The sequence below is a fragment of the Anguilla rostrata genome, chromosome 9 (genome assembly GCF_018555375.3).
Source record: "Anguilla rostrata isolate EN2019 chromosome 9, ASM1855537v3, whole genome shotgun sequence".
In the NCBI taxonomy this organism is placed as follows: domain Eukaryota; kingdom Metazoa; phylum Chordata; class Actinopteri; order Anguilliformes; family Anguillidae; genus Anguilla; species Anguilla rostrata.
Window position 1 is genome coordinate 49236617 of NC_057941.1, and position 13152 is coordinate 49249768.

Below are 13152 nucleotides of genomic sequence, written 5' to 3' on the forward strand. Positions count from 1 at the left end.
TTCTTCTTCTCCTCCTCCTCCATCATCATCATCATCATCATCCTCTTTGTCTTTTTCTTCTTCTCCTCCTCCATCGTCATCTTCTTATTCTTTTCCCTCTTCTTCTTTTCGTCCTCTTCTTTTTATTTTCCTTCTCCTGCTTTGTCCTCCTCCTCCTGCTTCTCCTACTCCTCCTCCACCTCTATTGATTATGGCACTTGACTTTGAGTCGTTTCACAGCCCACATCCCTTTCAGTGCTGTGCTTAGCACTTAATAACACAGTGATTTAGCGGCCCTGTCAAACAGGCACGCTGAGAATATGGACCCCAGTAGAACTGACTGAGCCGCTTTTAATGATATTGGCCAGTCATTAGCCTCAACTGAACACCCTCTGCATGAAGAAGCACACCGATACTGACAATACTGACTGGACACAGGATGTACTCTTTCTCTCACACACACACACTCTCTCTCTCTCTCTCTCTCTCCCTCTCACACACTCTCTCTCTTTTCCCCCTCTCTTTCCCTCTCACACACTCTCTCTCCCCCCTTTCTCTCTGTCTCCCTCTCCACACCTCTCTCTCCCCCTCTCTCCCTCTCCACTGTCTCTCTCTGTCTCCCTCTTCCCCCCTCCCCTTTCACACTCTCTCTCTCCCCCGTTCTCCCCCCTCTCTCTCACCCTGTTTCTCCCTCTCACACTGTCTCTCTCTCTCTCTCTCTCTCTCTCTCTCTCTGTCTCCCTCTCCCCCATCTCTCTCTTCCCCACCCCCTCCTGCCCCCTCTCTCTCTCTCTCTCTCTCTCTCTCTCATCATATACATTATGACACATTAAACGCACCGGCTCCTAACTTCCTGTTTGGGACGCGCAGCTGCTGCTGGTGAGCGCGCTCAGTGCGCGTTTCCCCCCGGGTCTGCGTGGGTCGGGCGCTGGGAAGGCTTGTAGGTTATCCATCCATCAACATTACGCCCGCATGCAGCTCACCCGCACGCTCATCATGGCACCGCTTACAGCCATAAATCAAAGCTGCGCTGTGCTTTGACCGCTCTGACACCGCGGAGCTGTAAAGCTAATATACACAAACGACTTGCTTCTGGCTTTTCAAATATGTATATATATATATATATTATTATTCACAAAAGTTTGTCTAATCAGAGTAAGAAATGGAAAACTTTTTTAATCTTTAACTTGGGGAGTGTCTGGAGAAGTAAGTGGAGAATGTACCCCATTTTTATTAAAATTCTTCTGTATTTATGAACTCTAAGCATGACGTCATTCGCTGCGCTTTTTTTTTTCTTTTTCTTTTTTCTCCCCCCCTTACGACGACCTCGCTCGTTAGTTTGAGTGTCACCTTCCCGGCTTCTAAATTGGACGGGGAGACGGCAGGCAGGTGCGTCGTTCGCGCGCTCGTCTATTTTTAAACGCTGCCGCGGTAAGAGCCGGTCCCCGTGGGAACGGGCGTGTCAAAGGGGGCGGAGACTACGCCCTTTTTTTTCGGGGACGCCAGTGGCGTGCCGTGTCCTTTCCTGGCCTGTCGCCCCGTTGGTCAGACTTCAGTGTGTTTGCATGGTTTATTTTTTGCCTTTGCTTTCTCCATTTTAATATGGAGGGGGAAAAAACCTTACCCTGCTACTCCGGTTATAAATCACCATGTACCTCTAGTCCTTTAAGTCCGCCTCCCTCGCCCCTCCCCTCCCCTCCCCTCCCTCTTTCCCAAACCATTTCCATCGTTATTTCATGTGGGAACGATATGTTATCTGAATTTTTTTGACACACACCCCTCATCTCATGGAAAGGCAGTTTGTTTGGGCCGGCGAATCACTTAAACTGAAATGCTTTAGTCTATGTTTAATGTCCCTCTGTCACTGATGTCCAGTGATGAGAGTCAACAACCTCATCTTTCGGGTGACCCCCCCCTGTTGTTCCGGCCTACAGGTAGTGGGTTGTTCTGGGCCACGGGTGGTGGGTTGTCGTTGCCGACAGGTGGTGGGTTGGGTGGGTTGTTCTGGTCCACAGGTGGTGGATTGCTCTGGTCTGCAGTTTTTGGGTTGTTCTGGTCTGCAGGTGGTGGGCTGTTCTGGCCTACAGGTGGTGGGTTGCAGGTACGTCACAGTGTCCCTTTGGTGCTCTGTATGCTGTGTCACGTAGACGGACACCCTCAGCACTCCGCCCCCCCCCCCCCCCCCCCAAACCCCCCCTGCAATCCCATGACCCTCTCAGTCGTAAATGGAGAGTTTATGGACTGCAGCTGCCGCGCCGTTCTTATCTTTAATGAATGCTCAGGCACTACAGTAACGTGACCACACTAAAGGAACACACATAAAATAGGCTTTAAATCCTGACCCCCCCTCGTACCTTAGTTTCCCTCCCTCAGGGAACCCACCCCCCCCCCTCCACTTCACAAAGTCCCTCCCTTTTCTGCTATCATAGGTCGTTAAAGACAGGGTTACTGAGTTCACGTCTCCCGCCCACCACAGCGGTCAACGTTGCGAACGGCCGAACTCGGAACGAATCGGAAAGGGCGGCCAGCGGTAACGGCGGCTTACTCACCCCCCCCCCCCACTTCATAAATAACGGTCAAGCGGCCCTCCACTGCCCGTCCGTCGCCATCGGTTACCGCCCAACGGCTTTTTTCATACCGGCGTATAGGAAATTCGTTTCTCCTGTAAGTGGGGAAGGGGGGGGTGGGGGGGGACGTCCTGTAGATCACGGGGTGCCGAAGCGGGCCGTCCCGGCTGCTTTGCTTATTGGCCGTCTAATGAATTTACCGCCATCGTGACGTCGTCGGGGGCGCCGGATTTATGTCGATAATCGGCGGGATAAAAGCTTCTTCTTCTCGTCCGCGAGCGAAGCAGGGGCATAAACACGTGTTCATCATCCTGTCACCGTGTCATTGATTTCTTCCCAGGAGCCCAGGCTGCTTCCAGGATATCGGAAGAAAAATTTCATTTTTTCCCCCCTCTCCGTTGCAAAACAAAAATACGTAAAGTCGTGAAAGCGCTTGCTTTCGAGATAATGCGCCAAAGAGGACGCGCTCACGATTACAGCCGCCGGTGGAAACCAAAAAAAAAAACAAAGATGACATCGCAAAACAAAGAGCCACACTCTGGTTTGGCAAGAGAATATAATTCTCTAGAAGAGGCACACCTTTGTGATAGGCCTGTCAGACAAGACACTCGGGAGATGCCGAGAGAGATATTTACATACACACACAGCGTAATAAGAAAAGAACACGGTATTTTGAAACTGCGGCGTGTCATTATCCACAACAGCCCTGTCCTTCCCACAATTCCCACAATGATTCATATTCTGTGATAAGAGAGTGTTTTAAGCACCATGTTCAGGGCCCAACCCTAATTTGCTTCTGCAAAAGAACAGCCAATTGAATTCACTTTTATGTTTTTTCGAGACGTATTTCACCCGTATAAATGTGTCATCATTGGTCTGAGCTTGTAGAGAAGAAGAAGGAGAAGAAGAAAAAGTCTAAATTTGTTGGTACTTGTGCTGTGGGGGGTGTGATTTAACAGACATGGCAGTTTATGAAAGTGGAATGTTTGAAATGGCGGTATTGAAATCAGGAGACGAGAACTGAAACGCGCGCCCTCGTGTTTGTGTTTTGCGGGGGTTCCCGCGGCGATGGCGCTAAGGAGGGGTGGCAGAAAGACCCAGTGGTGCCCATTAGAGAAGCCATTTCTGTCTCTGAGGTGACAAAAACCTGGTTGGCCAGGCCGGGCCACAAGCTGTGCCGATCGATCGCATCCCCCCCCCCGTCTGTGAGAACAGGAAATCAGCCTGCCGTATCCGAGCTCGACTCTGTCAGCGACTTCCTCCTCCGGCTCGTCTGTGTCGGGGGCGGCAGTGTTGTATTATGGGTAGGGAACTGGGCCTGCAACCCAAAGTCTAATGTCCAGGTTGGACTCTGCAGTTGTGCCATTGAGCAACTTGCTTTATCTAACATGTCCAGCATGTATAAATGCTGAAACGTTGTGCAGGTCGCTCTGGATAAGAGCGTCTGCTACATGACGGTAATGTACTGTAATGTATGTTATGTACAGCAAATGAGGAGGAGAATCAGAGCTTTCTATGGTGAGGACATCCGGTCCACCGTGCTGGGGCTGTCCGGAGGCCAAATTCTGTCCACCATAATCACACACTTGGCCATTTGATCAATGGGAATTAAGCAAAAAATAAATTATTGCTATTCAGCTGCATCAGACAAACTGTGACTGTTTCCTGGTCTGAGTCATCCCTCCCACTCATGACGCATAGGATAAGTAATAGCAGGGCAGGGGTGGCTTGTGCTGGCTTTGCGTACGCTTGCAAATGCACTTTATTTATGCATTGTTATGTAAATAATACATGGGGAAATGCTTGGCCCAAAATCTATGCAGCATTTTTTTTTTAAAAGGAGTCTGGTTTATACCGATGCCAGACTCCCCGCCTGTGCCCTCATTTGTACGCGTTGCTCAGAACGACACGGATCTTTATGCTCGCGGCTCCTCTCAGCATGTAAGCCGGTAGGCTTACCCCAAAAAAAAGATGTCAAATTAACTTCTATCCTGAGCGACCGTTAAAAAAAAACAAAATGGATAGGAAAACAGTTTTTTTCAGCGTGCGCGCAAATAAGAACTGTCTCAGCATGATCGGAAATGACGCACTGGAAATATAAACAGTGACAGACTTGCCGTAATCCTGAGCGTGCTGTTTCTTGAGTAGGCCTACAGGAGGTACCTTAGAAACAAACTACAGGCATTCTTGAGTTTGGACTGTGTTTCCCTGGTTGTTGCTGTGTGTGTTAATACATTAATGACTACACTTCCCTAGCATCCCAGTGAGCACAAGCCCAAATACAGATGGAATCTAGACGTCTAGAGGGATGGAAATCTAGGGTGAGAGATGGTGTATGTGCCATCTTGCCTTTTGGTGAAAATCCAGCTTCGTTTGGTCAAAAGGTTTACATTTTCTAGCCAACTACGACATAGCCTATGCTATATCCGGGTAAAACCTGAGGTAAATTTGCAGCTTGCCTGACCTAACTGTGTTCGTTTTTGTCAAAACATCTCAACCTCGATTTCCACCCCTCTAGACATCTAGATTCCATCTAGACTCTGGCTTGCGCTCACAGGGATGCAACTGCAGATCGCCGATGACTACCCAGTGAATATTTTTGTGGTGAAAAGTGGGTGAAACGCCGTCTAGGCGTCCATCTGAATACTTGCCTACGTTTAGTTTGAAAAGTGAAAGTTTTCTAGCCGGCTAGGACGTAGCCCTGGCTGTATCTGGGTAAAACCTGACCTCATATCAGGGTTAATACGGTCTGTTTATGTCGAAAACGTCTCTCCGCCCAGATTCAGACCCTTTCTAGACGTCTAGATTTCGACTTCCGCTCACCCCCCTTCACTCTCGGCGCCGAACCCGGCTACCCGCCGCCGCCGCCACTTCCTGTTCCCGCCGGCGCCGCAGAGAGGGAACAGGAAGGGAAAAGCAGGACGGGAGAGTCTGTCTGATTATTGTCGCCCTAAAGACGGGCAGTCAGGCGGCGGCGCTCGCGGGCCTGGTGGGCCCGCGCCGAGCGCCGTTACTCCACGCCAGGAGTGCACCATTTGAGGCGGGAGCAGGGCGGGACGTCTGTTTCCTTTTTTTTGCCGCCGGCGGTGGCAGCAGCAGCGCCCCCCGCCAACCAGGAACCGGGCAGCTCCTGGGGGGATTAGTTTACCCAGCCGTAACCGCGGCCCTCCTAAAACCGGATTTACGGGCGATGCGAGAGCCGTAATTTACCGGGGACAGGGGTACAATTAAGGCCACAGGGACCCTTCAGCCAGACACAACCAGCGGACAGGAAGTGGGCGGGCGGGGATGGGGGGGGGGTATGGTAGTCACTAGCATAATTCCTATTCAGTGCTGTCAGTCTTTTTTTTTACATTTACATTTAATGTAACATTTAGCAGAGCCTTTAATCCAGAGCGATTTACAAAAAGCGCGTACGAAAAAAAACGGTTTAGTTAATGAGCTGAGTCCCAAGCCACGTCATCTGTGGCTCAACTGATATACTGTAGTATAAATTAAGACTGATATAGCATAAATTAAGACAGATATAGTATAAATTAACACAGATATAGCATAAATTAAGACAGATATAGTATAAATTAACACAGATATAGCATAAATTAAGACTGATATAGTATAAATTAACACAGATATAGTGTAAATTAAGACTGATATAGTATAAATTAAGACTGATATAGCATAAATTAAGACTGATATAGTATAAATTAAGACAGGTATAGTATAAATTAAGACAGAATATGATTGGCAGTAAGTGCCATCCTATGGATTTGGCTTATGCCCAAAAAATGAAGTATATTAGCCCGCATAAACTCTGGCTTTTCATTTTTGACATTTTATTTGTTTGGAAGCAGTTGATGTAGTGGCATGTTTTTCAAAGGACATACTGTACACTGAGACACCATTTTGTACCTAAGCATTGCTGTATGAACCCAGTAACCTTTCAGTTCCCATTAAATGGCGAGAGGACAGCTGCAGACTTCCGAATTCACAGATCTTTGTGTTTCGCGAAGGGTTTGGAGAAAGGTCCAAATGAGAGAGCTTGCAGCCAGACATTGTTCCCAGACACTAGTGGACCTCACACTCTTTAAGCTAAGTGGCACGCCGTTTTTAATGAATAAAAATTTTTCCAAAAACTTCAATCAAGCGCCTGGAGTGAAAACCTGCGTGTCCTATAGTGCCGAGGCTGTGGAGAACTCGATTTTTCTATCTGAGCTCGCTTGGTTTAATTTCGAACTCATTATTTCCTTTTTGCATGACCATAAATCAAGCCCGGTTATTTTTCTCTTCTCCTTTGTTCGCCCATAGATTAGGTCCTCTGCGGTTTTTTCTCCTAAGTGGATGCTATTCACAACTAAGCATTTTCGCCCTTTTATTTGGAGTCATTCTTCTGCTCAGACTGGTTCCGGAAGAGAAAAAAATTAGGTGCATGTTCAAAAATCTATTTTGCTCCTAAAAACTTTCATACTTTAAAAAGTTTAATATTTTATATTAAAGTACGGGATTCGTTTAAAAAACGATGGCTGCTTCCTCCTTTGATATTTTCCAATTTCTCTTTTTTTTTGTGTGTGTGTGTGAAAAGTTGTTAAAAGTTGTCGTGCATGAAACTCCACTTTTGAGTTGTGACTTCTGCAGAATCCAGGGCAGGGATTTACTCCAGTTATCCATCAAATCTCCTCTGCAGCCGTATATTTAGATTAAGAGCTGTTAAAACCAAAAGGCTTAACATGCGTTATGGCATTTCTATTTTTTTTTTACATTGCAGGTACGTATTCACCAGACTAATAAAAATTATTCTTCTGACTGCTGCCGATGCCGATGTTCCATCTAGCACTGTAAAAAAAACATTTCTGGTATAAATCAGTAAGAGATAAACGTTGTGCTCCATTTAAAACAAAATGAGTCAAATGCCATGTATTCAGCATGTATCCCGTTCCCCAGAGCTGGAAGCAGTTGTTGGCTAACGTTCCTGGTCATGGTCAATGCTAATATGGTTTCACTGAGGCGCTTCCCGTTTAGGCATTTTGCTCCGTTGTTAGTCTTGCCCGAGCCAAGGTCACTCGTGGGGTCAAAGGTTATCCCGATATCCGTGATGCGCAGTCACGCCTCCTGGGCGAAACGCCAGCCCGCGGTGGGGGCCATTGGAATGCGATAAATCTTTTTAATGCTCAGTGCTAACCAAAGAGGCAGTGGGCTCCATTTTAAGTGCTGTTGTATGACTTGAAAAGGGATTGGATCTCCATAGAGCTCAGGGGGGGGGGGGGGGGAATAAAAATTGTCCAATCACAGTGGTCGCTCATAAATTCAGCCTCCCCTGATTCGCTAGCAATTTTGTGGTTTGCTGTGGTCATGCTGCCACAGTGCAGGGTGTTAGCTGCAGAAAGACCACCTCATACAGTATCCATCTACACGAGTTGCTTCTGAGCATCACCTATTAGTTTGCTCTCGGGAGCTTTCTGCTCATTCCTTAAATAACTAAATAGTTCTGTGTGACACGTCAAAGCAAAACAGAGCGTCCCGGAGCAGGCTTCCCCGAGGCAGCGGCCCGAAATCTTAAGCGGGTGAGTTTGGACAGGATGCGACCTAAACTCATTTATTTTCCCCTCGATTGTAAAGATGACAGCAAAAAAAAAACAGAAAAATATAGAGCTGATTCACCTACTTCTGGTTCCCAACTCCCAGGCCTTCTGGGGGAGCCCACAGGATTAGTTACCCAGCCGTTAACGCTGGGTAACTAATCGCTAAGAGCGGCCCTTCCTGGTTGGCAGAGTGCTGCTGGGTAGAAGAGAGACGGAACATTCCAGAAAAAAAAAAACATCTACTGTAAATTGCTTTTGTTCCCAGCACACGAATGTGAGGGAGGCCTTTTTTTTTTTTTTTTCAGAAATCTGGCAGTTCCGCTGGGTTAAAAGAGATTATCTTAATGCACTTTTCTTTTTCCTTAGTGCCCGAGGGCCTCTGTCTATGGCTGGCTTTTTGTTCCAGTCAGACTAATTTTATTCATTGGGTTTTATTGAAAATGTGTTTCGAGCGCTTCCACAGCGCGGCCGTTCGGCCGGTCGGCCGGTCCCTGTACCCGGCGCGGGTTCCGGCTCGTCGCCGTCGCCGTCGTCGTTTGCGCTCGTCGTTCGAACTCCGCCTCGGAGAGGTTCAGCGTCGCCGGGCAGGTGCGCGCGTTCGCGGCGTCCGACAACCTGCTGTGATCTCACCTGTCGGTTCGCCGCTTGGGAAAAAAAAAGCCACCGCTTTCAAACGAAAGAGTTACGCTCCGCTAATAAAAAAAAAAAAAGACTGACTGCAAACGAAAGCGCTGGGTGTCTGAATCGCCTGATTGGAAAGCCTTTTAATGAATATTGGATAATCATTCTCCGTGGCATGCATATTTATATCTGACATAAGAGGATAAATCATCCCCAAGTGTCTGGGCTGATTAAAGGCTCCTTGAGGTAAGAGAATGAGAGTGGGAACAGCGGGACCGAGATCGGCCGCCCCAGGAACCCCGTCTGAGAACTCCCGCCCTGCGGATATTATTATTATTACTCTTACTATTACTATTAATAAACCCTTAACCAGGAAAACCTCATTGAGCTTAATAATTTCTTTTTCAAGACTGTCCTGGCCATGACAGGCAGCAGCACGTATAACAATGTCAATATAAGAAGCAAATTATATTATAACAATAAAGAATAAAGGATGTAGGCAGCTGATGTCTATGGGAGAAATATTCGCTGCAACATTATGACAGCTGTCAATCAAACTTCATATTCCCAGGATGCATGCATCTTGAAAACCTAGCATTTCATTTTCTTAAGTAGCAGCATTCGCTACAAGATTAGAAAATATAACGGATAGCCCAGAAATAAATGGAAATGACATGAGCACAATGCTGTTTGTCCACTCCCTGTCATGTCTCCAGTTACGGCAGTGACAAATCCTGATCATTTTTCATGGAAATGCATTTGAATTCTGACACGTGAAGATGCAAGCTAAGATGAAGCTGTAAACCAGGCGCTCGTTACTCGGACTTGAGAGGAATATTTGATTGTGTTTTCTTTTTTTGTCAGTGATTCGATGTTGAACAAAGAAGTTGCATTTTCTGTCCGTATTGAAAGGATGTCAAGATGCATCTGTCAGGGCTGATATAGCCTATTTATATACTTGACAGGAACAACAAGGCATAAATTGGAAGCTGAGTAGCCACATGGCAGGACCCTTTCATGACTCGATGAGCTTCGCGTTCGCAAATCGGAATCTGTAATGTCGTGAAACGGGGGAGCGTAGCCTAAATATAGGCTCTTCATTTCACAGGTCCCTAATCAAGCCTCCTGAGTGTCTGTGTAGAGAGACGGAAAAGTTTGACGGAAAACTGTTTTACTGCGGGTTGCTCGTCTTCCTCTCGACAGACCGTATAAATACACACAACCGTTGAAAGACCGAAGCTGCAGACAAATTAATTTTTTTGGAAAAAAATAAAGTTGTGGTTGTAACTATTAGTTAGCGTGCTGCAATCGGGGTTGTCACCATGCACAACAGAGTTTGGGGCCTTAATCCAACAGGTACAAATCTGAACTCAACTAGTATTGTCTAGGATTGGGACTCAACTGTGACCTTGTAGTACTACTGCTATTACTGCTACTACTACTGTTACTACTATTACTACTACTACTACTGCTGCTGCTACTACTACTACTGCTACAGCTACTACTACTGTTACTAATGCTACTACTACAACTACTACTGTTGCAACTACTACTGCTACTACCACTACTACTACTACTGCTTCTACTACTATGGTTACTATTACTGGTACTGCTACTACTACTACTACTACAGTACTCCCCTGTGTGTCTGATGTTTGTTTTTTTGTTTTTGTTTTTGTTTTTTTTGAGGCACAGCAGTAAATGTGTGACTCAGGTTTATGGATCTCCATATCACTTCATTGCGATTGTCCGTCTTTCACCACTACGTTGTATATTTTCATAGCCAGCGTTTTGCACTTAGGCACACATTTCATCAAAGAGACACTTGTCTCTGTCCATGCAGAGAGGCTGAAGTGTTTATGCGCCACGGATGTATCCCTTCATAAAAGGAGGATGATTTGTTCCTTGTGTGTTTTCGTGGTGCAGTGAGATCTGTGTTCTTGGAGGCGGTGAAATCAGCAGACCAGTAGGGCTCTGGTTTTAGGTTTTGAGGTGATTTGCTCTAGTAGTGACAAATTTGGCCGGGGCGCCAGGCCCACGGCGGTGGCGTCCCGCGCAGGGGGTCCCAGGAGAACGAGAGCACGAGTAACGGCGCGTCCCCGCGTTTGCGTTGGAAGCCAAATAACCGAACGATAGCCAAATAATGATTCATGGCGCTTTGCCTCTCGGAGCGAGCCACACCGCCTGCGCCTCAACCCGCCCGTGAGGGTAAAACCCGCCGTGCGTCTACACCAGTCCGTCGCCATGGAAATGACCATGGCGACGCACTATGGCCGTCCTCGCCGGGGCACGGCGTGGCACGCGTTCGAGAGAGAACCTCACGGCGCTTTAAATTCGCTCCGGGGGGTGTTTGTTTACGGTGGCTGGAACAGCTGAGGTCCGATCTAATTGCGCAAACGAGAATGGAATCGCCGGGGCCCGATGTTTGTTGTCTGGTAATTAATTAGATTTCTGAAATGAGAAATTACAGTTTGTCTTGAAGTGCTGGCGGCCGGTGGGATGCGGGGGTAATAGAGGCCGTTTCTTTCGCTTTAATTGAGTTTGTTCTCATCCGCGAATTCATGTACATTTCAAACCGACCTTGATTTTCTTTTTTTTCTTTTATTTCTTTTTTATTGTGCATATTATTGTTATTGTGTAACAAGTACCAGTACATAGGAAGTCTTTCTCCTGCTCTTCCTGCCAGATGTTAGTCTAGTAATCACTGCATAAATATGTCTAAAGATCTCAATATTAGTATAAAAATCACAATTGCAACAGTAAATCAGCTCACTGATCACTTTTTTTCCTTTTACGACGAAACAAACCAGTCATCTGAAATTTTTTCAACATGGGCAACAGCAGCCTGGGGGGGGGGTTGGGGGGGGGAGATTTAAGCCTCTTGCCCTCCAGCCCAGACTGACTTTGACTCCTTTCTCACGCGTTTATGATTGGAGTTGATTAGGTGTGAAATTCCAAGGCTGTCGGGGGGGAATTAGACTGTCATCCAAAACCCAGACTCCGGCTCACACCACCCCTGGCTGGGCACGGCAAGACGGGGTCACCTCCCATTCCTGTCAAAAAAAAAAAAAAAGAAATCACAGGTTTATGAAGAGCTTTTTAAGCAACTGTCTGAATCCCCGAAAGAATCGAGTTGCTGACAAGGAATTGATAATTCATCCTGAGTTCTACTGGGAATAGATGGAAGAAATCAGGACAGAATCCTTGAAGGCATGCTATGCAGGATTTTTAGCCTTGCTGTGGTCCTGTGTTCACAATCAAATAAGTCTCCTCTGTCTTCAATCCCAGTACACATCTCCGTTTTCCATGTATTATATCCATTTTTATACCATTTTTTTTTTCAAATCTTTGTTTTTCGATAGCTGTTGCCATCATGGAAAAGGAATGCCAAGGTTTTTGAACGTACCCTGTCAGCTTATCGTTTCCCTTTCCTGTACTTGTGCTTCTTCGCCTCCACTGTAGCTGGCTAGCTAGCTGCAAACAATCTGCCGAAACCTGATCCCACCCCACGGACTCTGTAGCCGCAACCTACCCTTCCCCGAAAAGAGTGCCATGCCCAGAAACGTCCCGAACACATCTCCGAAGAAGAAATACAGGCAGAGGATTCGGCAAAGAAGCGTGAAGACAGACTGTCGGTGCATCATAGATTGAGCGTGGTTATTTTACAGTGTTTTCAAGGTTAACATCCTGCATAGTACATAGATGATTTAGAACAAATAAAAAGTCGTATCTGGCAGAGGTAATCTTGGTGGTAGTAGTAGATTTAGACACCATAACCCTTCGAGTCTCATTGCAAGTAGCGATACCCTCGACTGGGGTGGGATTATTCAGCTCTGCTGTAGATCTTTTTTTTTTGTTATTAGGAAGAGAAATGTTCTCTGATTCATTTTGCTTCTTGGCTTCGCTGATGCAACTACCTGTAGCAAGCATATATTTTTGTGTTTATTGTTCAGAATAATAGCAATGACTATTTATACTGCAGAGCTCATCCGAAGCTCTCGAAGGGATTGTTACTTTGGAGGCTAATTCACCTCACCCACTCCAATGTGCCCCAATTAGGTTGCTAGGGTGATATACGGACGGGACGAAACAAGGACCTTGTTTGCTGATGGTTTGGTGGGTTGGGTGATTGAACACATTAAAATATGTCATACTTTCAAATTGACACAAATGCACACAAATTCATACATGCAACTTACACACATGTACATACACATGCCCACACTTGTGTGTGCGCACACGCACCCATGAATACACATACACCAAAACGCACACGCACACACACATGCAAACAGTTCAAACACATGCATATATTTCTTTTCCATAATTCAAAATGGCCTTATATATATATTACTGTCATAATTGGATGTAAGATAGTCTTAAAGAAGCTGATCAGTACCTTTTAACTT

The 13152-nt window shown here is 46.4% G+C and overlaps 1 protein-coding gene across 3 annotated transcripts in view; it reads left to right on the forward strand.

The window, feature by feature from the left end:
• Window positions 1–13152, forward strand: part of LOC135264031 (cell adhesion molecule 2-like) — a 331728-nt gene that overhangs the window by 233738 nt on the left and 84838 nt on the right. The window lies entirely within an intron of this gene.